The sequence below is a fragment of the Pygocentrus nattereri genome, chromosome 26, assembly GCF_015220715.1.
Source record: "Pygocentrus nattereri isolate fPygNat1 chromosome 26, fPygNat1.pri, whole genome shotgun sequence".
In the NCBI taxonomy this organism is placed as follows: Eukaryota; Metazoa; Chordata; class Actinopteri; order Characiformes; family Serrasalmidae; genus Pygocentrus; species Pygocentrus nattereri.
In genome coordinates, this window is record NC_051236.1 from 1,730,496 (window position 1) to 1,755,000 (window position 24,505).

At 42.9% G+C, this 24,505-nt stretch overlaps 1 protein-coding gene across 4 annotated transcripts in view; it reads right to left on the reverse strand.

Moving 5' to 3' along the window:
• The window catches only part of foxp1b (forkhead box P1b), a 310,010-nt gene that overhangs the window by 176,914 nt on the left and 108,591 nt on the right, over positions 1 to 24,505 (reverse strand). For all 4 annotated transcript variants that reach the window (XM_037534964.1, XM_037534962.1, XM_017691912.2 and 1 more), the window contains one exon: positions 15,537 to 15,603. The gene's annotated coding sequence lies outside the window, so the exon portion shown is untranslated. The remainder of the gene's footprint in view (positions 1 to 15,536; positions 15,604 to 24,505) is intronic.

Sequence of the window (24,505 nt, forward strand, 5' to 3'; positions counted from 1 at the left end):
CGGCATGTTCATAGCTAAGCTGGTTTTGGAGGACAACGTACTAAACCTTTAAACGTTTATAATAAAGTACAGGTTGCTGGGTCACAGCTGTTTCCAATGGCAGAGACAACAGCAACCGGTTGAGTGAGTTGCCTATAAAATTTAGCAAAAAATAAACAAATAGTTCAATCATTCTCTGTTCGGAGAGGGAAACCATGTCACAAAGGTTGCGGGGCTTAAAAAGATGCTTAAAAGTCGGTCTGCACATTTACACAGTTGACCTAAGATTAAATAACACTTTCCTTATGATTCTCCGATTTTCTTTTTTATCCTGTTTCATAGTCGCTCAGCATCTGTAAAACAGCTCATCACAAAGCCAATGTTCTACACCTGTGAAACCATTTTTACTATAAAACGATATTTAAAACCTCTAACTAAGGAATTTTTATGAAACAGATTCGTGTTTTCTTTTTATATCATTACTGTTAAACTACATTAAAAATACTTATAGTATTTCATTTTAGAAGTTCATTTGTCACAGAGATTTCGATCACTGGTGTTTTCAGGATGCTTATTTTAAAGTTAAACAGTGTTTTTAGCTCTATTAAACTGCTTCTTTGGGTCGAGGCTGATCAGAGAGGAAGCATCTCCAGGCATGAGAAGGCGAGTCACACTTGCTCACTATATTTCATCAATTTATTCATTATTTTGTTTATCAGGCAGCTCATAACGTCTATGTGTATCCAGTGTTATGTGCTTTAATGGCTGGGAAACTAATTTTGTCAAAAATAATGTCAAATATATCATTTTATTACTGATTTTAAATATATAAGGTCACCTGATCAACCAAAGAGCCAGCCAATTTACAAAATCCTCAGTTTTAACCAGAATGTCACTGGAGTCACCGTCACTAGTGTTACACCACATTCGTTTAACACAGTGCCTGTAAAGAATGTTGGGAATTAAGCTACTTTTGGCATATATGATAACATCAGATGTTAATGGACATCTAAATACTATTTAGTTTTTCGGATGAAAGAAACTCATTTTTAAATGTATCCATTTTTAAATGTATCCACCTGAATTCCCACTTCAAATAGGAAGGACCCAGTTGTGCACGTTCCCTGCCCGAGATATTCCGTTTGGTTTGCCAGGCGTGAGCAGCTTGCCTCCACGAAGCAGACGAACACAACACTAAATGACTCAGAGTCCTTGTGCAAGACTCCCTACACTACATTCTCCTACTTCTTTACCATGATTGAGCTGAAGGTTGTCCTGGATGAGAACGTCGACCAAATGCCGTAATTTTGGAACATTAATAATGTCAAAGAAATTCACACCAGAACTTTTATGGCAAGTGTGTAATGAACAAGTGTACTCAGTTTTCAGGAAAAGGGAGCAAAAAAAAAAGGTGTCACTTTGTGTCAGAAAAGAAGATAAAAGAGAAATCTCCGTTTGAGCTGGTATTATAACCCCCCTGTGAAAGATAAGGGGGTGTGTGATGAAGTATCTGACTGATTCTGATCTTAGGTTATGCAGGCTGACCTTCCACATTCCTGAGTGTCCCAGAATGCCATTCAGCTGCAGCTGCAGATAACTCTGGGTAAATACCAGAGGCATGAGGATTTTTGAGCGGAGGTGAGGCCAGTCACATCCTTAAGCCACAAGCAAGAGGGGAAAGGGAGGGAAAAGGTGATTAAACTTTACAGCGCTTGTACGAACAAGACGTGATAAAATTGTTCTGGGACTATAAAAAAAAAAGACACACCTAAGAGTCATTCCGAGTAAAAGCTCTTCTTTGAGCTCATCATCAAGGAAAGGCTATGCATCTGAGAGATCAGGTTTAAGCAATGTGTTTAAAAGATGAGATTATCAATTCGGTCCTCAGAGAGTCTCAACAAATCCATATACACTCTATTTCCATAAGTTTTCACTCACCCATCCAAATCACTGAATTCAGGTGTTCCAGTCACTTCCATGGCCACAGGTGTATAAAGCCGAGCCCCTCGGCCTGCAGACTGCTTCTACAGACATTAGTGAAAGAATGGGTCGCTCTCAGGAGCTCAGTGAATTCCAGCGTGGTGCCGTGATCGGACGTGAAATTTCCTTGCTACTAAATATTCCACAGTCCACTGTCAGTGGGATTATAACAAAGTGGAAGCGATTGGGAACGACAGCAACTCAGCCACGAAGTGGTCGGCCACGTAAAATGACAGAGCGGTCAGCGGATGCTGAGGGGCATAGTGCGCAGAGGTCACCGACTTTCTGCAGAGTCAATCACTACAGACCTCCAAACTTCATGTGGCCTTCAGATCAGCTCAAGAACAGCATAGAGATCTTCATGGAATGGGTTTCCATGGCCGAGCAGCTGCATCCAAGCCTTACATCACCAAGCGCAATGCAAAGCGTGGAATGCAGTGGAGTAAAGCGCCGCCACTGGACTCTAGAGCAGTGGAGACGTGTTCTCTGGAGTGACCAATCACACTTCTCCATCTGGCAATCTGATGGACTGGCGGTTGCCAGGAGACGGTACTTGTCTGACTGCATTGTGCCGAGTGTAAAGTTTGGTGGAGGGGGGATCATGGTGTGGGGCTGTTTTTCAGGAGTTGGGCTCGGCCCCTTAGTTCCAGTGAAAGGAACTCTTAAAGCTTCAGCACCAAGAGATTTTGGACAATTTCACGCTCCCAACTTTGTGGGAACAGTTTGGGGACGGCCCCTTCCTGTTCCAACATGACTGCACACCAGTGCACAAAGCAGGTCCATAAAGACGTGGATGAGCCAGTTTGGTGTGGAAGAACTTGCCTGGCCTGCACAGAGTCCTGACCTCAACCCCATAGAACACCTTTGGGATGAATTAGAGCGGAGACTGTGAGCCAGGCCTTCTCGTCCAACATCAGTGTCTGACCTCACAAATGAGCTTCTGGAAGAACGGTCAAAAATTCCCATAAACACTCCTAACCCTTGTGGAAAGCCTTCCCAGAAGAGTTGAAGCTGTTACAGCTGCAAAGTGTAAAACATTATATTAAACCCTACGGGATGCCACTCAAGTTCATGTGTGTGTGAAGACAGACGAGCGAATACTTTAGGAAATATAGTGTATTTATAATACTATATATGCATTCAGGCCTGATCAAGGTAATCACTGCCTGTCCAGTGATAATTGACAGTCCTGGACTGTTCAGGATGTGAAATAGAGCAAAAATGTGAACCGGTTGGGGGTCTGTGAGGACTCATCTTGGACCCCCTGACTGAGCACACCACAGTAATTAGTATTACACCCCCAACTCATAATTTAAGTGGATAACTAAAAGGGTTAAAGGACAACTCAATCAATTTTTCAAAATTTGTACAATTCAACACTTGAAGTGTAAACAAAACCATTGAGTGGTTATATGTGAAATGTGCCACTCCAGAGAAAAGGCTACAACACAAATACAGTCATTTTATTTACTGTCCAAAGCCTCTAGTGAGCCTACCTACCTAGCGTCTTCTGGGTGTTTATATGTAATGTTGATAACGGCTAAAATCAAAAAAGTTGGTAAACCAAGTGGTAAAAAGTAAGTTTTCTTCTGAGACCCTATAAAACAATGCTTCAGGCATCAGTCAGCGTCTTCACAACTATAAAACTGTTCGGACGTCTGGTTCCTATCACCACCACTGCGAACAGTTCTGAGCACTGCATCTTACCATTTAATTATGCAGAAATCTAAAAAAGAAAAAAAGCAGAATTCCCCTTTGGACAGGAGCAGCATGTGACTGAGTAAAAGAGGAAATCCTGTGACCAAACTGCAACCCCACACCTTTCCAGAGAAAGGGGTTTGGTCAAATATAGACTGAGAAAACCGATTTAAAAAAGGAAGGGTGGGTGATACAGCAAAAACATAACACTGCGACGTCTGCAAGACACTGAACAGATGTTCTGCGATACTTCTGAGGTTTTAACCAGTAGGAATGAATCAAAAAGATCACCTCTGGAACTTTAGTGCCAGATATTACAAGAAACTACATTTTTACACGAAAAGTCAACACAATAAGGAACAGAAGTAAAGAATAATGACATTAATGGTACACAACTGCACCTTACATAGACTGCACTGCTGCTCTCAGAACACCACTGTTTTACATCTATTACTTCCACTGTTTACTGTTTACATCTGTTACCTGCAACATGCACTTTAACAGCTACTCTACATACTTGCACATACGCACATGTAACTTTAATTTTCTTTCAATTTTGCACATACTGTACTTTTCTGCCATTGTTTTTAGTGTTATTCTTGTCTTATATTATCTATTTGTTTTCTATTCTCTTAAGATTAGATTTGGTGTAGTGGTTGGTTAGTGTAGTGGGTAACACCTCTGCCTTGTAGACTGGGGTTCAATCCCCCACCTGGCCAAACACCCTACACTATACCAATAAGGGTCCTTGGGCAAGACTCCTAACTTCGCCTACCTGTGTAAAATGATCAAACTAAGTCGCTCTGGATAAGCGCGTCAGCCAAACGCTGTAAATGTAAATGGTGAATGGAGGAACAGCGGTGTAGCTGCCTGTTCTGCTGTACATATGACAATAAAACTCTTGAATCTTAATGTTTCCTCTCTGGTTGAGCAGGATGGCCTAGCTCATGCTGGCATCTCTTAGCTGATGTAACAGAATTAGCAGTTAGCGTTGTCCTCCAACGAGCTGTCCGGTGGCATTACATTAGCTGCAGTTCAAAGGATGCAGTGACGCTTCACCACACTGAGGAACCACGCGCCAGCTTTCACCCTCTCAGCTTGGCAGCAGTGTGTGATAGAGGGAGAACTGGCTAAAGAGTGGAATTACACATGAGAAGCTGGGGGAAATGTTGGGACAAAAAAATAAACAAACAGAAAAAAAAAGTATGATAACATACTGCTACCCCCACCCCCCACCCCACCCCCATCCCAAATTCTTATAAGAAAGAACAAAGAAGAAAGTGAGCTAGAAAAAGAGGAGGAGAAGGAGGACGGGGAGATTTTAAGAGACTAAAGAACAAAACGGCAGCAGAGCAGCAGGGAGAGCCGAGAGCGTGAGTAAACACGGCTGGCGCTCCTGCTTCAAATCACTGATACGCTGGAGCAGGAGAGCAGTGAAAAGCTCGGGCCTCAGCTGAGCCATGACATTTGTTTCTTATTGTCTAAGTGGCAGTCTGAAAGCCGCTACCCTGCGCCGGCCCCCCAGCCTTTCCACTCGGCCCTTTTGACGGGGAGGTAACCATATTAGGACGTGCATGGTAAAGTAAACAATAACATAGTTGCAATGGGATGGAAATTTTTTTGGCTAATGGTGTTTGTCATTGCTGTTTTCGGGCCCTGACTTCAGCTCCTAGGCCGGGCTCGGGAAGGCTGTGTTTACGAAAAACAACAAGAGAGCCAAGACTCGGAACCCGGCAGTAAATAAATCCACTTTCAGCAACGTCTACTGTCGTGATCTCTTTCGATATCAGCTTTCAGTCTGGATTTAAAGAGTCCTCAGTAGGTGGAGGGAGGTTAGCTCTGATTCTGACTCCGGTTCAGACACAGAAACAAAAGGGAAAAGGCAAAAGCTGGATGTGCGTTCTTGGGAAGGCATAGCGCAAATGATGCAGTTTAATCTTTAGAATCATTTCTTCACAAAGCTTTGAATTTAATACTCTGTGGCCTCATGAGGGCCGACTATAAAAAAAGAAAACTGCTGTTTCTCTTGTTGATTTTTGTTGACGTTTTTAAAGTGACTTCCAACCGAGAGTGAGTGAACGGCTGAACCCGAACAGGGCAGCAATTCACTTACAGGGTCGCACCGACTTGAGCAGACAGCGAAAGAAAAAGACCAGTTATGACTGAAAGTTCAGAATGAAGTAAAGTCTGCGAGCATTTTCTTAAAACGGAGGATAAAGTAGTCACACACAACAGATGCAAGTCTGACTTGGCATTCCAGGGAAGCACAACATTACCTTTAAGAAGAGAAAACCTGCTGGTGTTGATTCAGAAGCAGCAGGACGGTCAGTTAATGGATGAAGCTAAATAAGTTAGCTGTCCTACAGGTGCCAGAATGTATCTGGCATTTAAATTGTGTGTGTGTATATATATATATATATATATATATATATATATATATATATATATATACACACACACACACACACACACACAACACAATTTAAATGGTGCATGCATATAGTGTTATAAATTCACCATATTTCCAAAAGTATTCGCTCATCTACCTTCACACTGCACATGAACTTGAGTGAGATCCCATTCTTAAATCAACAGGGCTTAATATGATGTCGGGCCACCCTTTGCAGCTAAAACAGCTTCAATTCCAGTCAAACTGGCGGCGCTTTACTCCACTGCATTCCACGCTTTGCATTGCGCTTGGTGATGTAAGGCTTGGATGCAGCTGCTCAGCCATGGAAACCCATTCCATGAAGCTCTCTACGCTGTTCTTGAGCTGATCTGAAGGCCACATGAAGTTTGGAGGTCTGTAGTGATTGACTCTGCAGAAAGTCGGTGACCTCTGCGCACTATGCCCCTCAGCATCCGCTGACCGCTCTGTCATTTTACGTGGCCGACCACTTCGTGGCTGAGCTGCTGTCGTTCCCAATCGCTTCCACTTTGTTATAATCCCACTGACAGTGGACAGTGGAATATTTAGTAGTGAGGAAATTTCACGACTGGACTTGCTGCACAGGTGGCGTCCGATCACGGCACCACGCTGGAATTCACTGAGCTCCTGAGAGCGACCCATTCTTTCACTAATATCTGTAGAAGCAGTCTGCAGGCCGAGGGGCTCGGCTTTATACACCTGTGGCCATGGAAGTGACTGGAACACCTGAACTCAATGATTTGGATGGGTGAGTGAAAACTTTTGGAAGTATTATAATATTTTATAAAACTTTCCTTATTTAACTACATATATATCTATATATATTTACATATATTTAACCAGTTTAACATTTTACAGCACTTATTTTTGGCTATTGCTTACTACTTACTGTAGCTTTACATTAGAGGCGAACTTAAACAAAGTGCCACTTGGTGGTAATTTAGCTCCTGGTGAACAGAACCTCAACACTTCCAAACACTTATTTGTTACAGATCTTCACATTTACAGGCAACATTGAAGCAGATGAATTGAATATTGGTCAATTCATTCACATAAATAATCAAACACTCAAATATTTCACAGCTTTTTTTGCAACCTTTCTTGTTTTTCTATCTCTGAAGTCTAAAACTCTGACCAGCACTCACTTATGAATCCAGTGTCCATCTAAAGAAATGCTGAAGCAGCCGATTCTCTGCAGCCAGACGTGGAAGATGCTCTCTGAAGCTCGTCTTCGTGAGCTGGGCCAGCAGACAGAGAAAACAAAGACGCTGTCTCACAGCTTCTCACTTGAATGAGCCTTTGTTTCTCCCTTTTAATCATCCAGCACTTTCAGAATCATCACATGCACAACCAAGATGATCGTTGGTCTCAGTCTGAAAGTTAGCAAACTGGCCAAAGTTAGTGGTTAGCTTCAGAGGAGTTACAAAGACCAGCAAAACGTCAAAACACGCTGGCTTTCCGTCTATGGTTTTCTCTTCATCCACTGCTTTCGGCTTTCAACAGCTCAAGCGTAATTCTCTCGCACTCGCTCGCACTCACTCACCTTCAAATGCAAGCTGTTTATTTACATAATGTTCAGTCTATTCCATTAAGCAGCTGGTCCAGGTGCTTTATCCCTAAAAGGGATTTTGCTTCCTCAAATAGATGTGGAGGTGAAGGAGTGCCAAAGCGCTATTTGTTGAAATCACTTCATGCTCAATATAAACTAAAGAACAACAAATGCCAAAGTTAATGAGTTTTCTTGGATTATACGCTGCGTTTGGCACGACTCCTCGAGTTTGTGGAGGCGGCCCAGCTCGAGAAGACGGCCTTCTGTTTTCTTTATCCTTATTTGTTTGCTTGTTTTTTTTTTTTTTTTTGCCAGTAGGTTGAAATCTACTGTACCGCGTTTCTAATTTGTTCACTTTTCTCATACGTATGACTGAGCGCACTGGAGCATGCGCTCTACTTAAAGAAAAGAAGAAGCGAAACCGAAATAAAGCACCCAGGCGAGGTTCGAGCACATTCGTCTGATCTTCTGTAATTTCATCATTTCGTATGACCCACTTTAAAAACCCGGTCATCTCCTTTTGTATCAACATCCCCCACCCACCCAAGAAAAAGCCACGCTGTTGCTTGAAAAAGAGAAAAAAATACACGAAAAAGCAAAAAAAAGCAAAAAAAACAAGAGTGTACATCTCCAGATGAAAAGAAGACAAACTGCGCTTATTCTGCTCACGAGATGACACGCGCTCCAGTCTTCTCTCCCCCCTTTTTTCTTCTTTTGTGTGGATGGATTTCACTTTCATCTTTCCAAAGACAACTAGTCAGGCGAAGGCAGATGCAGCTCCTCGCCGTCACCTCCACGCAGCTCCGAGGTTCTGTCACAAAAGCGCCACGCCATCCCTCCTCCGGGCTGTCTGCGTCAAAGCCTTTGTCTGCAAGGCCGGGATTAATCGAGCTACGTATCGATACATCACTCCTCTTAATTGATCCATTATTGGGATTTGCTTAAACGCTTCGGTAAAAGGGCCGCATTTCACGACTGATGTCTTTATTACTGCCAGTTAATATGATTCACGCTGAAGGCAGGTGTGTAAGTAGCAGGCAGGTAAGAGGGAGGAGAGTTTTCATCTTCAAAGCACAAAAAGTCATAACGAATTAGAAGAAGTCTTTACATGGAAGTCACCGAATTCAAATTCATCACCAGTTTTCCAAAGCAGCTTTTCGAAGGTCTCTTCCATGCCAGTTTAGGACAGACTCGTAAAACTGAAGGCGAATTAGACCCAATAAACAGGCAGTTTTTCTGTCATATTTTAAGAAAACACCTCAATTTGGGAACTTTTTGGGGCCTCTGGGGGCAAAAAAAGGGTATCTTGTCAAGCAAAATGATCTTAAATGTAGTCTATATATCTAACATTTCCCATTTTGAGATGGTTCTGCGCTTATTATGAGATTATCCATCTTATTTCTATGAATTTTTCACTTGTTTTAAGTCATTGTATCGAGTAAAACTATCTCAGTACACTGGCAGATAATTTTGCTGGTTTTAAGCACATTTCTTGAAACAAGCACAATAATCCACCACTACAGTGAGATCATTTCACTTAATAAAATCACTTAAAACAAGCAGACCATGTCTAGAAATGTCGAATAATCTAAAATCATGGTTACAACAATCTCTATAATATATTTAAGATCATTTTACTGGACAAGATACTATTTTTTGCAGCGTAACCCTCATAAAGTCAACCCAAAATCAAAATTCACCACAATTTATGAAATCACGTCCTTCAAAAGACAAAAGGCTTCATTCTCCAACACCGTCCTAAGCTTTTCCTTGAATGTGCTCTTGAGAAAAGTCCTCAGAAAAAGTCACCAGATTCATAACGAGGTATTAAAGCGCAGAACGCGTCACCCTTTGTGCTCTTGAGTCTGTGGAGACTCTGTTCTTACCCAAGAGCAACACTCAAACAAGGAAACACTGGTGAATGTCAGGATCTTGGTGAAAACTAAAAGTGGATATTCAGAAGACATTTCTGCTGGTGAATGAGGCCCAATGCTCTTGTCTGTCCTACCAGAGTGTAACAACCTTGGTCTGCTTTCTGATGATACCGAGGCTTCTTGCTCATTCATTCCTCTGTTGATTTTGTTCTCCCAACAGCTTCCAGAGGAGCACCGGCCTTTTTATAGTTAACAATGAAATAAAACCTCTGGCTCTCGATCCAGATCGAGCCTCCTGGTGGGTTCAGAACCCAAAGCTCACAGAGTGTGCGAGTGCGTCACTCAGAGGCTGTGAAGAAGTCACAGCCAGTGCGGCGCTGCTGAAATAAATGCTTCGCTATCTCATTAGCGATCCCCCTCCTCGCCCCCCGCCCCTCCATGTGGCACTTTAGCCACGGCGACTTGTTTATTATGTTCGTCGAGCGAGAGGGGGGAAAAATACGATTAAAGCCAACCCTTAAGAATCAAAGCGCTTCTAAATGCATAGAAACACAGTCAGCTGGAGACACAACGGAATTAGGAGCTTACCAGCCGCTAATGCTAATGCATAGCAATTTCCAGCTTGATGCTGATACACAGAAATGACTTTTTTTTGGTAGTAAGCAATAAACGTACTCGGTAGAACTATTACATGGCCGCTTATCCACCCCTGTGCCCTAACATGCATCAATATGCAAGCTTTCATTTGGTTTTAGCTTCGGAATTGACTTGTGCCGAGGTGCCGTGAGAAGACGGGACTATGCAAATAAAGTAAATAATCGGGTGTAAAGGCGGTCAGAAGCAGTTCCGATTTTGACGCAGGGGGCGCCGCGCAGCAGGCAAACATATTTCTGATGTCTTACAGGAGCACACAGGCAGTTTAATAACTTTAATAACTGCTGGAGGAGAGGGGGTCAAAAGTTTGGACACAACCATGTATAGAAGGCTTTCTTAATGGCCCCACTTCATATTAGTGTCTCTAATAACTGTGTAGTTACACGTGAACAACAGCTGCAACAACCCTGATGCATTTAGTCACTGGATTACAGCAGTACAGCTTCTGTAAACACAAGTTTATCTTAATAGCTGTAACAGTCGATTCCCTCTCATGTAAAAACACAGGGGTAATAACACATGTAATTACATCTGTAATCAGACTGGAACAGCAGCTTTGTTCAGCAGTAGAATGAAATATGTAATAACTTACATTAAGACATTACTTACACTGTATCGGCCAGCTGTCCTAACATTTAGTGAGTGTTTATGTTGCTAGTGCTGTGACACTGTAACCAGTTTCAGCTGTAAGCCAGTCTGTAATGTTGACGGTACAGCAGACGCCCCCTTACATTAAAATATAACGTACATAACATTAATTTAATGTGTTGCATTTCCCCCCAAAGCAACGTCTATATTACCCCTCTATTATTACCCAGTACCTACATAACAACAACACAGGAGCCGTCCACTCAGTTTACAGTGAACACTGCACTACAGCAAAGTTCCTGGGTAGAAGACACACCTGTGTAATTACATAAGCTGTACTTCTGTAATCCATCTGTAACACTGCCTATCGACTGATAATCATCAGTAGTTAATATTATTGCATATGTTACTTGTGTAACTACACAGTTATTAGAGACACTTTTAAAGTGAGACCCTTTATTTTTACTATTTTCATCATTTTAGAATAATTAAATGAAGACATCAGTATTGCATCTACTCACAGACTTAGCAATCCAACTGAAGAAACACATTCTCTGTGTCTACACTCAGTGGCCATTTTATCAGAAACACCTACCATACATGTGCACTATGTGTACAGTTACTGTAGCCGACCTAACATTGCCCAATTTATCAGCCTCCTACAATAGGCCCACCACTAATCACACAGTATTTGAGTGGGGACCACTCTATTTTAGCATTGCTGTAGTTTGTAAACACTATATACACTTACTGGCCAGTTTATTGGAAACATCTTACTTGGTCTTGCTTCTTCTATTCGCAGCTATATCTATTCTATTGCTAGCTATTCTTTAGCCCTTCATCAATAATATCTGGTCAGTAGTGGTCGATATCCAATGATGGATGGGGTAGAATGGGGATGATGAGCCCTCAGCAACCTGCATGGCAGGTGTTTATAGCAGGGAGTGTACATACAAGGTACCTAATAAGCTGGCAAATTCATGTATAATATACACAATTAAATAGGGATCAAAAAGCAAAAAATAAATGAAAACTATCACAGATTCTTTGACGTATTGCCTTGCCGTGACTCAGCTCTTATCATTCTCTAAAACAGTATCACGGAGTCCACGGAGATGCCTCTTCAACAGTCCTTAAGATTCCACTTTGCTGCAGTAACAGCCTCGGCTCTTCCAGGGAGGCTTAACAGTCTATGTTGGAACATTGCTGTGAGGATTCAGCCACAAGAGCATTAGAGAGGTCAGGTGCTGATGTTGGATGGTCAGTTCTGGTTCACTCCAACTCTGCCCCACACTCCACTGCCCCACAGCCCAATGCTGGGGGCTCTATGCCCCTTGGACATATTGGGCTTCATTCAGAAACTGTTCTTAAGAAGAAAATTCTTAAAACCAACTTTATACAGCTTCTTATACAGATTCTGATATTCACCAGTGCTTTCTTATTTGGGGTTTGTTCTTAGTGTTTCTCACTGCAGATTAAAAGTATCAGGAAACCAGCTGGACTGATTATAAATGAAAACAAACCCATTCGTCTCCAAATTATCGATGTTCATCTTAAATCTCTCTCTTTGCCTTTTCGTTAGCCACTAGCTAAGTGAGACTGTTGTCTGTGTTGCTATAGTGACCGGCAGACTGCCCTCCAATCTTCAGGGTTAAAGGGTGAATTAACTCCAGGGTTTATGACCGTTTACTGTAAAACTGTTGAACTGACTTCAAATATCTTGGGTCAACCATCCAGAGCAATGGACAGTGTAGAAAAGAGGTGAGGAAGAGGGTGCAGGCAGGATGGAGTGGGTGGAGACGGGTGTCAGGGCTGATGTGTGACAGAAGGATAGCAGCAAGAGTGAAAGGGAAGGTCTACAAGACAGCAGTGCGTCCTGCTATGATGGACGGTTTGGAGACTGTGGCTCTGTCTAAAAGACAGGAGGCTGAGCTGGAGGTGGCGGAGATGAAGATGCTGAGATTTTCATTGGGAGTGACAAGGATGGACAAGATTAGAAATGAGCAGATCAGAGGGACGGTGAAGGTGGAGCAGTTTGGAGATAAAGCCAGAGAGGCCAGGTTGAGATGGTTTGGACATGTGTAGAGGAGGAATAGTGGATATATTGGGCAAAGAATGTTGGAGATGGAGCTGCCGGGTAGAAGGAGAAGAGGTAGACCTCAGAGAAGGTTTATGGATGTAGTGAAGATGGACATGGAGATGGTTGGTGTGAAAGTAGAGGAGGCAGTGGATAGGGCAAGATGGAGGCAGATGATCCGCTGTGGCGACCCCTAAAGGGAGCAGCCTAAAGAAGAAGAACTGTAAAACTGTTGAACGATCAGCAGAGCTTTATGTTACTGTAAAGGAGGATTATTTTAGCTTCTACCTACAAATCTAATTCCGCGGTGGAACCGTAACAGGGCAGTAAAAGAGCTGCATTTGGCTCCGGAGCCGCGTGTTGCCGGCCCGTTCCCTAGGCTCATGTGTGACTACTATAGAGGCCCATTCTGGTTAATGCTGTTCTATTCAAATTACAGCAGCTGTGTATCACCTCAGAGCAGCTGGATTAGAAGGCCTATCTTTTTTGACACTTTTGGACATGTAGCATATATGTTAATCCTAGAAGCTTGTTCAGGAATTTGTGCTGTCCAAACCTGTATCTCACATAATCAGTCTAATCTGCCCATATCACTATTGCAGACTACAGAATTGAGAGAAGTTCTTCTCTAGAGTAAAACTGACCCCCAGCTCCCCAACCACTTTACAAAATCTCTCTCCTGTACGACGGAGGAGTGAGAGACAAAAGGAAGAGAGGAAGAAAAGGGACTGTGAGTGTGTGTGTGGAGGTACTGTCACTGCTCCGGCTACACACTTCCTCCTCTTCAGCTGCTTCAGCCAGTCACTTGTGAGAAAAGGTGAACGGTGGAGAAAAAGAGGCTGTGAATTGTGTGATTTATGGCTGTGTGCAGGCGAACAAAGACACGTTTCCCGCCGGCGCCTGGTCCAGACGCCCTTCCGAAATGTTCACAGTGTTTGTTTGTGTTGGGGGGAAACTCAGGTGGAGTGAATTACAATTAAGACGACTTAGTGGTGAGAAATGACAGGGGGGAGAGAGTGCGAGAGACTGAAAGACGGAGAGAGAGAGAGAGAGCGCAAAGTGACAGAAACATGCAGGCTGTGATAGGATGTTAGGGTGTGTGGAGATGTGTGTAACTGTGAGCTCACGGGAAACGATGGGAAGATTCTCCATCTACCCCACAGAGGAAGACAGAACACAGACATATACATTCATACAGGTTTGTTTTCATACAGTGTCTGGACGTGGGGTATTATATACATATGTAAGTGGCTATATGTAATAATATGTCCCATATATATATATATATATATATATATATATATATATATATATATATATATATATAAACACACACAGTCATACCTGTGTTTATATATATATTATTATTATTATTACATAGAATTCTGATCCTATATATAGTATTCAAATTGAACTATCTATGTAATAATAACAACAACAACAACAAAAACAACAACAATAATAATAAACAGGTCAAAACATACGTTTTCCCTTATGCATTACATGCATACATATATATATATGGGACATATTACATATAGCTACTTACATATGTATATAATAGCACACGTCCAGACGCTGTATGAAAACTGTGTGTGTGTGTGTGTGTGTGTGTGTGTATACCATTTGTCTTCTTCCGCATACTTACTGTATTGTATTATTTGGTCTTGAGCCAGATTTATTACTGCTGTGCATTGATTGTACTTGGAGTTTTACTACACTGGATGTCTAATTGCACTTTATACAGTTTATGTGTTTGATTTGTACTGCGTGGTCCTCTAAACTCTGGCCACGTCCACGTGCGCATGTTACCCCAAGTAACACTGTTTCATTTCACCATATATTTGTATACAACTGCAAGGACAAAGTTCTTCTTGATCTTGTAAAACATTTATCCTGAAAACAAACACATATACGCTCAGACATACTGGGTCCCTGATGTGTGAACACCCCTGCCTCAGCCCACTGGTTTATTCCAGCCTGCTGTCAGATGCCTGGGGCTGTTACATTGAGAGGCACAGAGGGGGGGGGTGGGGGGGATGGGGGGGTGAGAGAGAAACCCTTCAGCACATTATGCTACATTTAGGTGATTGATCCAGACAGACTGAGTATTCCAGCAGTGTTCTCTTCAAGTCTGTTCACATTACATATGGAAATGTTCATGGAAATAAAGAAAAACACTGCGGTACTGAGAAAAAGTGGTTCAAAACATAGAAATACGTGCCAATACACCAAAAATGCCCTCTGTCTGTTTTCCCCAGTCATTTTTGTTCTGTGTGGCAAGTGTCTTGATGTGTTTTTGGAATCAACAATAGATACTGTGAGGCACAGGTCATGGCACTCAGTTTACCACCTTTACCTCTCCAAAATAACGCTGCTTAGCCTCCTCCAAAAATCACCAAGGCCTCTAAAAGTATGAAAAAAACGCAGTTCGCTAAAAGTGGCCCATTTATTATGTCTCACAAGAGCATGCAAGAGCAATAAACTGGAAAAGAAAGCAGAAAGTGGTGTAACCATGAACACCGGCCTCCTCTTATCTGTTTGGCTGTGAGCCTTGACAAAACAGAATGACCTCTCATTTTTCCCCGCTGAGACAAAAACATACAAACAAGTGAACTGCACCCAATCAAGTTATTCATTAAACCAATTCAATGCAACCACCCACCCCTCCCCGAATCACTCCAATCTAGTAAAAAATCTTTTGTTTACCTTCTCCAAGGACTCGCTCGTTTGAAGCCGTCTTCAGTTACGACGCTGGGAGTTTAGCCTTCTTGCTCTGAGGGGAGACACAAACACAAACGATCGCTTATGAATGATAATTACCGCACGCAGCCCGAAAACACCTGTCAGCGCCGAGTTCCATCAGCGAGATAAAAGTGCCAACCCGCTCAGCTGAGGGTGGCAAAGCATCATAAAAGCCACGCAGGCGATGTGACGAGACGTCATAGTACATGTAGAGCGCATCTCATGATCACAGTGGATGCAGTTTTACAGAGTTTAAGTCTGTGTATGGGGTGGGCAACATGACACTATGATGATATGATAGTGTTATGAAGATCAATGATGTCATGATAAGCCATCTGTCCGTGCTCGACACCACTGATCAGCTCCATGCTTCGGTGAATTGCTGTTGATGGAAGAAAACTTTGCATCTCTATTATCTATCGTCTTTTATTTTTCTTTATTATAATTTGTAAATGCCTGTTCCCCTTTACGTTGCGTGTAAACTTCATGATGAATGGACTAAAAGAATGACCCAAAATGACCTGGAAAAAATTCGGGTTCTATTGACTTACATTAAAAGTAAAGTAGGTTTGGAGATACAAGGTTTTCTTCTGACAGCAGCGAAATGCAATGGAAAAACTGCATTTTCTTCCGTACCGTGGTGTATTTGTGAGTGAAACACTGAAATATTAGGTATCAGGTAAGGCCTCTGAGCTAGCCAAGTGATGACAGCTGGGGCAGATGGGAGTGGGAGGGAAATATGTAACATAACGATATTACTTGTTAATGTTTTTTTCCCACCCACTGGTGCACAACGACAATCAGAAATCTGTATGATGGATTGCATTCGGCGTGAATTAACAAGGTAAAAAGGTCCATTTTGACTATAAACTTCAAAAATAATTTTAACAGAGGATCTCTATGAGGGCCCACGTTAACTAGTCAAAGTGTAAGAGGTCTCCACTATTTGTGTTTTTACAGCGCAAAGTAAGGCCCAATCCCATTCCACCCCTCGCCCCTACCACTCAGCCCTTAGCCCCCTGTTTTGCGAGTTCATGAATAGGGGTAGGGTGTCCTGATTCTTGTTGAGATAGAGGGTGCGGTGAAGGGTTAGAGCTACAGCGTCCTCCAAATGCAGGTTTTTCAGAGACTCCAAACAGAGTAATATGAGAAACGACCAAAGAAACCAACGAATGTGAGATTTTCTTCCGTCAAAAATTACAATAACCATTATATTATCTTAGTTTAATGTCATTTCAGAGCATTATGGTCCTTTTCTTCGTAACAAGCATTACAAATCACTAATAGCATGTTAATGTCTCAGTAGACAGCTACTGAGGAACAGGAAAATTCAAACAGGTGACTTCAGCTTCACATCACCTGAAGAATTAGGGGGGGGGGGGGTGATAATAAATAATTGCCCCCTCTTTGAAGGTGTATGATCCCTAAATGTAACTAAAGCCCAGCAGTGAGGAGCTGAACTTTCCCCTCCTCTGCTGTCCCTGCAGACGGGCAGGGTCGCCTACAGAGCGGCGCTAGTAGCTGTTAATGAAGTGATGCTCTTTTATTAGAGGGGCTCATTTCAGAAGAAGATCTCAACCACTGCCCTGTAGCTCAGTAACAAGGGGCAAGGTGACATTCAAAAACCATTGCACTCATAATTTTGATGGCATGTGGACTTACTGGTACATTTTAACTTCAAATCAATATTAAATATCATATTTAGGAACACAATACTGGAATTATATATTTATATTTCAGACATACAGAATTGCTGATAGAGATACATAAACATCTATAAAATGTAGAAACTGGGACGACCTGGATTAGCATTACAGAGAAATAACACTGCGATAAAATGAATAAAATGCAGATGTTTTAACACAGTGTGACGAGGCGACAGAGCACCAGACGCTTGCGGATAAGAAGATAGGAGGTTTTAATATCCAGAAAGGGCAAATCACAAATCGAAGTCGGAGTCCAGGCAAAAATAGTCAAACACAGGTCAAGTCCAAGAAGGGAGAATGCAAAAGGGTCAGGCAGAAATCTAAATCGGGAAATGCAGGAAAACAGGTCGATACATGGGAAAGGCAAACACCACAGAAGTACAACACTCAGTGATTGCATAGAAACAATTCTCCGCAACGTTAGGAAGCTCAGCCTGAGTTTATATACACTCTAGTGCCTCATCATTGTAACTAGGCACAGGTGCGAACAGTCAATAGTCTGGGGATTGCGATCTCTGATAGGACCGCTGTGGCGTCATGTGATCCTGTGTAGCATTCTGGGGGTTGGAGTCTGCCAAGCTGGAGTCTGAATCTCCTTGCTCCATCACGTGATCTCCCAGAGTGTTCTGGGAGACTGAGTCCCGTCTTGCGTCAGAGACGGTCGAAGGAATGACACACAGTAACCCAGCGTTGCTTAAATATTCTGCTCTTCTGGACTGGGCTGCACCAGGTTTGTGCAAGTTTATTCTTAGGTTTGTGTGTAAAGTCTTTACGATGCCCTTAGTTACACTAGTTAGTTTTAAACTATGATTTTATTAAATTTGGTTGCACTGCAAAATCCATAAGTCGTATCTTAACTAATAAAGACTAATGTGTACATCGCTTTAACATGATAACCTTCACCCTTCAAAAATAATGGCAGTTTGGCCCAGAATCGGCCTAGAAGAGAACAAAATAAAGTTAAGTTAAACAGAATAAAACTAATAAATATAATCTACAGCCATTGCCTGTTTTTTCTGTAATATTTCCCTGAGAAAACCGAATGTGCAGCTTTTTAAATAACGATTTCTGGCTGACTGACACAACAGCAGCCTCAGTTTAGCTGTTTGAGTCTCACTGAGCTGGAGCTGTGAGTGTTCGGCTTCATGGACGGAGTTTAAACCAGGCGACGATTAGAGCTGTAAGTAAAATCAGTTTACAGTGTTTAGGAGTTTTAGCTTAGTTAACTAAAAAAAGTAATGTTTTGGCCTTTTTGGGTTTTTTATGTGTGATTATCTGCCTTGATGTTTCCCCAATTTCAAAATAATGGGTTTTGCATAACAGCACCAGCAAGCGCAGCATCATCACCCAAGAAAAGGTAAACTAATGTGATCTCGCCTGAAGCGAAATCGAGCACAGGCATCCACATCATCATAGTTATCTAAAGGATGAAGCCTGTCTCAACACCTGACGAATGCGAAAGGCATTCCCGTCTCGCCGCTCCAAGCGCTCCAAACGAGCTGTATTTGGCTTCCTGTGGGTTTTGTCACAACTTACACCTGCTTAGAGGGAGGTGTAAATATTTAGTATCTACTAGCGCCAACATACAAACTGATCTGTGAGGTGCAACTAGTCTACGTTTGAACCTACAACCGGCCACTGGAGTACAAGAACAAGGCTGGATCACATGATCACAGGTAATGACCTGCTCTCTGGACGTCCCAGCAAAAACCTCAACGAGCTTCAGCTGGTCCAGAACGCTGCAGCCAGCGTCTCACAAGAGCCCGAACGTTCGACCACATCAGCCCAGTTTTATCAGCCCTGCACTGGTTACCAGTTAAATTTCACACTCATTATAAAATCCTATTACTGACCTATAAAGCTCTAAACGCACTCGCCCCTCAGTACCTGAGTGACCTTCTCTCCCACTATGAACCATCACGCCTACTTAGATCACAAGGTGCTGCTCACTACTGGTACCTAGAACTAATAAAGCTCCATCAGGGGGCGGAGCTTCTCATGCAAAGCCCCCCAGCTCTGGAATAACCTTCCTGTTAATGTTCGGGACTCAGACTCAGCCTCAGTCTTTAAGTCTAGGCTAAAAACTTACTTGTATAGTGGAGCCTTTGGTGATTAGTCTCCCTGTCAGGTCTAGACCTGCTGGAGTCTCTGCTGCTCTGTTATACTGTAATCTGTGGTCAGCCACTCTTTACAGAACTGACTCTGTGTTTTTCTTTCCTTTCTCTGCCGAGTTGATCAGCCGCCCATCCTGTGCGTCTGATGCTGTTGCCTCTTCTGCCTTGATTTGTGCCGCTTCTGGACCGGTTTGACCACCACTGAGCTTCTTGCTGTACAGCGCTGTGCAGTCCTCACCCTCAGATCTTCTCTTTTCCCGCTTTACTATAAAACTTCATATTAATAATGTTTGCTATCCGGTGTTGACCAGAGGAGGACGGGTTTCCCTTCTGAGTCTTGGTTCCTCTCAAGGTTTCTTCCTCTTTTAGGGAGGTTTTACTCGCCACCGTCGCCGCTGGCGACGCTCATGGGGGCTCGGACCCGGATTTTCTTTCCTTTTCTCTTCTCTCTGTAATACTGATTGTCCTGTAAAGCTGCTTTTTGACAACACCTGTTGTAAAAAGCGCTAAATAAATAAATAAATAAACAATAAATAAGAACATGTCATCAAATATAGGTCTGAAGTAGCAGTCAAATCTAAATGTCTGTTCGCGAATTAATCCTTTTAAGCAATTACCAGCCAATTTAGAATTTTGTAAGCAATTATTTTCTCCTACTATTATGTTTCCTCTATAAACTTGCATCCTTAATGCGTCACGTGTGATGAAAACGTCTTCCGAGTATCTTTTTGATATAGTCCTCCTCAGTGTAAAATGTTTGTTACCTCAATGCCTGGTTGTTAAAGATTCGCCAGCGACCTTCAACGTCAACAGGTATTCGTGTACCAGTGAACAGCGGACAGGCCTGTCTCAATGCCAGCCTTCTTTTGAAGAATTATGGTATCACATTGAACCAAAACACAGAAACTCATTGCAGTACTGGAGCTTTTTATCATCAATGTTGCAGAGTGTCTTTCCAAGAGGGGCAAATCAATAAAACGGCTAAAAAAAAAGCCCTTGAGTCGCATCTCGGAGAGAACAGAGCGAGACTACAGTCACGCTGAATGGAGAAATAAACTTCAGCATGAGAAAAGAACCTTGTCAGTTGTGCATGTGTGCCTACAGAACTGCTCTAGTGAAGGACAGTGAGGACCACAAGTATGATACTTATTCAGCTGTATTCAGTTTTGGGCAGCCTCTCTGACTACAATGGACAACAGCAGAATTATCTCACTCTAACGGCTCTTTTAATCTACTAGCTACTTGCAGTAATATGAAAATGGGTCATTTATCTCCCTCATCTCTTCTAACTTTATACCTCATGGTCAGCGAGGGCGGTTAGGGTGCGAAAGAATAAAATAAACAAATAAAAATGCTGATCGATTCCTTGCAAGATGCTTGGAGCTCACAAAGGCTTTACATAGCCAAACCTTATTCTTATGCTAAACTGCAGAGTGACTATAGGCCAATATTTGAGAGCCATTTGAATGAAAGCATCAAAGCATATCCAAATAGGAAAAAAAAATAGATCAGGTCTTTCACAATGCTCCGTCATGCAGTTTAAATTTGGCAGTCAAAGCAGCGGCCGGGCGTTTTAGGCCCGGGCGACTGTGTTTATCTCAGGTGAAGTGGAAGACACGTCAGCACAGTCGGGCCACGTTTTAGCATCGCTTATCTGCTCAACATCCTTACGGAGGAGCAGGAGACGGGCCGACACAAAGGCTACCGGCTGCAAGCGTGCACACATCTGTCCTTTTGTTTTTACACCAGAGATATTTTTCCTGCTCCTCCAATTCGTTAGACTTCAATTAACATATCATCACAGCTGTCGTAAATCAATAGGCCTCCGTGACACATGACGAATCTTTTCAGTTTAAAAAGCTAAACATCATTAATTCAAATCACCTGCTAAGACCTCGAGTGCTAAATGAGTTTACCAAAAATGCCTCCACGTACAATTTAGACAAATGTTCCCTGTTAGTAATCACAAGACCGTTTCGATTGAGGATACAGCACTGCTAGATCTTCAGTTTGGAGTCATATTGCGTAGCTTGTAATAGCTAAACAGATAATTGCCTGGATTGCGAGTGCTGGGGCTGGTGGTAATGGCTGGGTTTAAAGCAGCGGGGCGGCCGCGCCTCGGGTACATGTGGGGATGTGTAACGTGGGCCACGGCTGGAGAACAAAAAACCGTGAACGCTCCGGAGTAGAGAAGAGGAGAGAGAGGGAGGGAAGAGCCAGCTGAGCGGAGATCAGGTCCTATGGGTACGTAATGGAGCGAGTGGGGAGAGAGGGATGGGTAAATGCTTGTGTCAGAGTTGGATGATGTAAAAGGCGGGGGAAATGCTGACCACGGTCAGGAGAGGAGGAGCCTGATGCAGACGGTCACGATTAAGGAATTGTAGCTGACCTTCAATTGCCATATAAATAACTGCCATTCACAATTTAACTGTTAAATACATACACAGCTTTCTTGGGTGCGCATACATGTCATAATGGCAAAACGGGGGATTTTGAGTACTTATGCATAGCTAAAAATTCCGACACACTTCTGGCACACTAAAAAAGTGGTGCAACCATCTAAGTGTTGGCCCCATCATCAGGAGATCGCAGGTTCGAACCCTGGTGATGCAGCCATCTGTAGCCAGGAGTCCAAAACAGCACAACTGGCCTTGCTCCCTCCCCTACACACACACACACACACACACACACACACACACATTTATATATGGGATTTCTGCAGTTTTTCAATTATTCAGTCATGTAAACACCATACTTCTATAAAGATTTCAGATTTCTGAATCAGAGTAAGAAGCTGGGTTTTAGCTCAGTAATCAGATTTCTCAGTGCTGTGACTCTTACTCTGATTTCTTTCTGATTTCTCAGTCTGCACATGTGCAAAAACTGATGGCAGTACCGGAAATAAGCGAGCAGCGTCGGCGTGAGACGCAGAACACTTTAGGAGTGGCGCTGAAACCAAATACATGCTTAACGAAATGAAGGACTAAAATATTCTCCATCTTCTAGATGACATACGCTCATATTTTCCGGTAAAGTGGTGCAATGTTTTCTTGTTTGTTTGCCAAGTCATGGCATGAAGTTTGAGTTTTACACGTTGTGTTTATGTTGCATCGTCTTCTCTGAGTTTACTGGCTGGTTGCAAAACAGAAATCTTATTACTGTCTGACTCATGTAGACCTGGAGCTTCCCCATTACCTGATTACTCAAGTGCATGCAAATGTGTTGATCGGATTACTCACACAATCTGACACAATCGGATTATTACGTGCATGTAAACACACTCAGACACAGCAGTACAATTCAAACTTCGCCCACAGTCCCACCCCTCAATCACCAGCAGTGGGAAGGTGAAAGAGAGAGAGGAGAAAAGAAGAAAAAACAGAGTGGGTTTAGTCAGATGCTTGCAAAACCTTCTGCTAGTTGCATTACAGTGTGTGCATGTCCTGACTGGCCAGAGTAAAACGCATCAGCAGGTAGAACCAGATCTCTTTGGGTGCTACTGTATTGTCCATCACTGCATAAAACATGCACAAGGCTTTCTTTACTGTTGGATGTGCTGTGATTTGCCCAGAGTGCAAATTCACACTTTTATTACTGTTATTATTACTGATTTGTTTAATCAGAGTAACAATAAAACACAGCTGATTTGTGATTTATTACTATTCATGTGTTTTCTCGTTGAAAAGGGTGGACAGACAATACAAGATATATGATACCACTTAGGGCGGCACGGTGGTGTGGTGGGTAGCGCTGTCGCCTCGCAGCAAGGAGGGCCTGGGTTCGATTCCCCTGCCGGGTTCCTTTCTGTGTAGAGTTTGCATGTTCTCCCCGTGTCTGCGTGGGTTTCCTCCGGGTTCTCCGGTTTCCTCCCACAGTCCAAAGACATGCAGTCAGGCCAATTGGACGTGCTAAATTGCCCCTGGGTGTGAGTGACTGTCTGTCTGTCTGCCCTGCGATGGACTGGCGACGTGTCCAGGGTGTATCCTGCCTTTCACCCGAAGACTGCTGGGATAGGCTCTAGCACCCTGCGACCCTGACGGAGAAGTGGCTTAGAAAATGGATGGATGGATGGATGATACCACTTAGCCCTACCCCTCTGTTTTGCGTGTTCAAGCCTAGGGGTAGGGTGTCCTGATTGTTGTTGAGATAGAGGGGCAGGGCGAAGTGTGAGTGCAACATGACCATCCAAACGGTGGTTTTTCAGAGACACACTACATGAGGAAAAAAGAAAAACCTGCAAGACGGCTGAGCAAGCGACCGAGGAAACCCACAAATATGAGATTTTTTTTCTGTTAAAAATGACAATAACCATTTTATTATCTTAGTTTAATGCCATTCCGATGCATTATGGCCCTTATGGTCATTTTCATCAAAGAAAATCGCTAAAAGTATGCTGATGACTCGATAGCTAGCAAGCTAACGGTGCCTCAGGGGTCAGAACTGCTGCACCATTTAAGGTGGAACGGGAAAATTTGAACGAGAAGCTGGCGAATCTCTGACTTCAGCTTCATATCTCTGAAGAATTAAGGTGGGTGATAATAAATAACTGCCCCCCTCTTTGAAGGCGTATGATCCCTAAATGTAACTAAAAGCCCAGCAGTGAGGAGCTGAACTTTCCCCTCCTCTGCTGTCCCTGCAGACGGGCAGGGTCGCCTACAGAGCGGCGCTAGTAGCTGTTAATGAAGTGATGCTCTTATATTAGAGGGTCCAATTAGGGGAAGATTTTAACCACTACCCCTTATAACTCAGTTCCAAGGGGCAAGATAACACTCAAAAGCAAGGGGTGGGGCTAAAAATAAGAAATGGGACTGGGCCTTAGTGTTGGCCTACAAGAGTTAAAAACATTAAGTCTAAGATGCTTTGCACTTGTTAAGTCTGTTAGGATGTTCTAATTCTGTGTACGCCAGGCTGAAGGCTAGACTTGAACCCCAGAAACACGACCCCCAAAACAGTATTACAGATCAGGAATCGATCGTTTGATCACGCAGAGAAACTAATACAGTCCATTAAAACTCCACGCAACCATGGATGAATACATCTCCTCTTAACCAGGGGGAGGACGCTGAGCGGCATATTCATGTGCATGAATATTAAGCATCTGGTTTTAAAACCC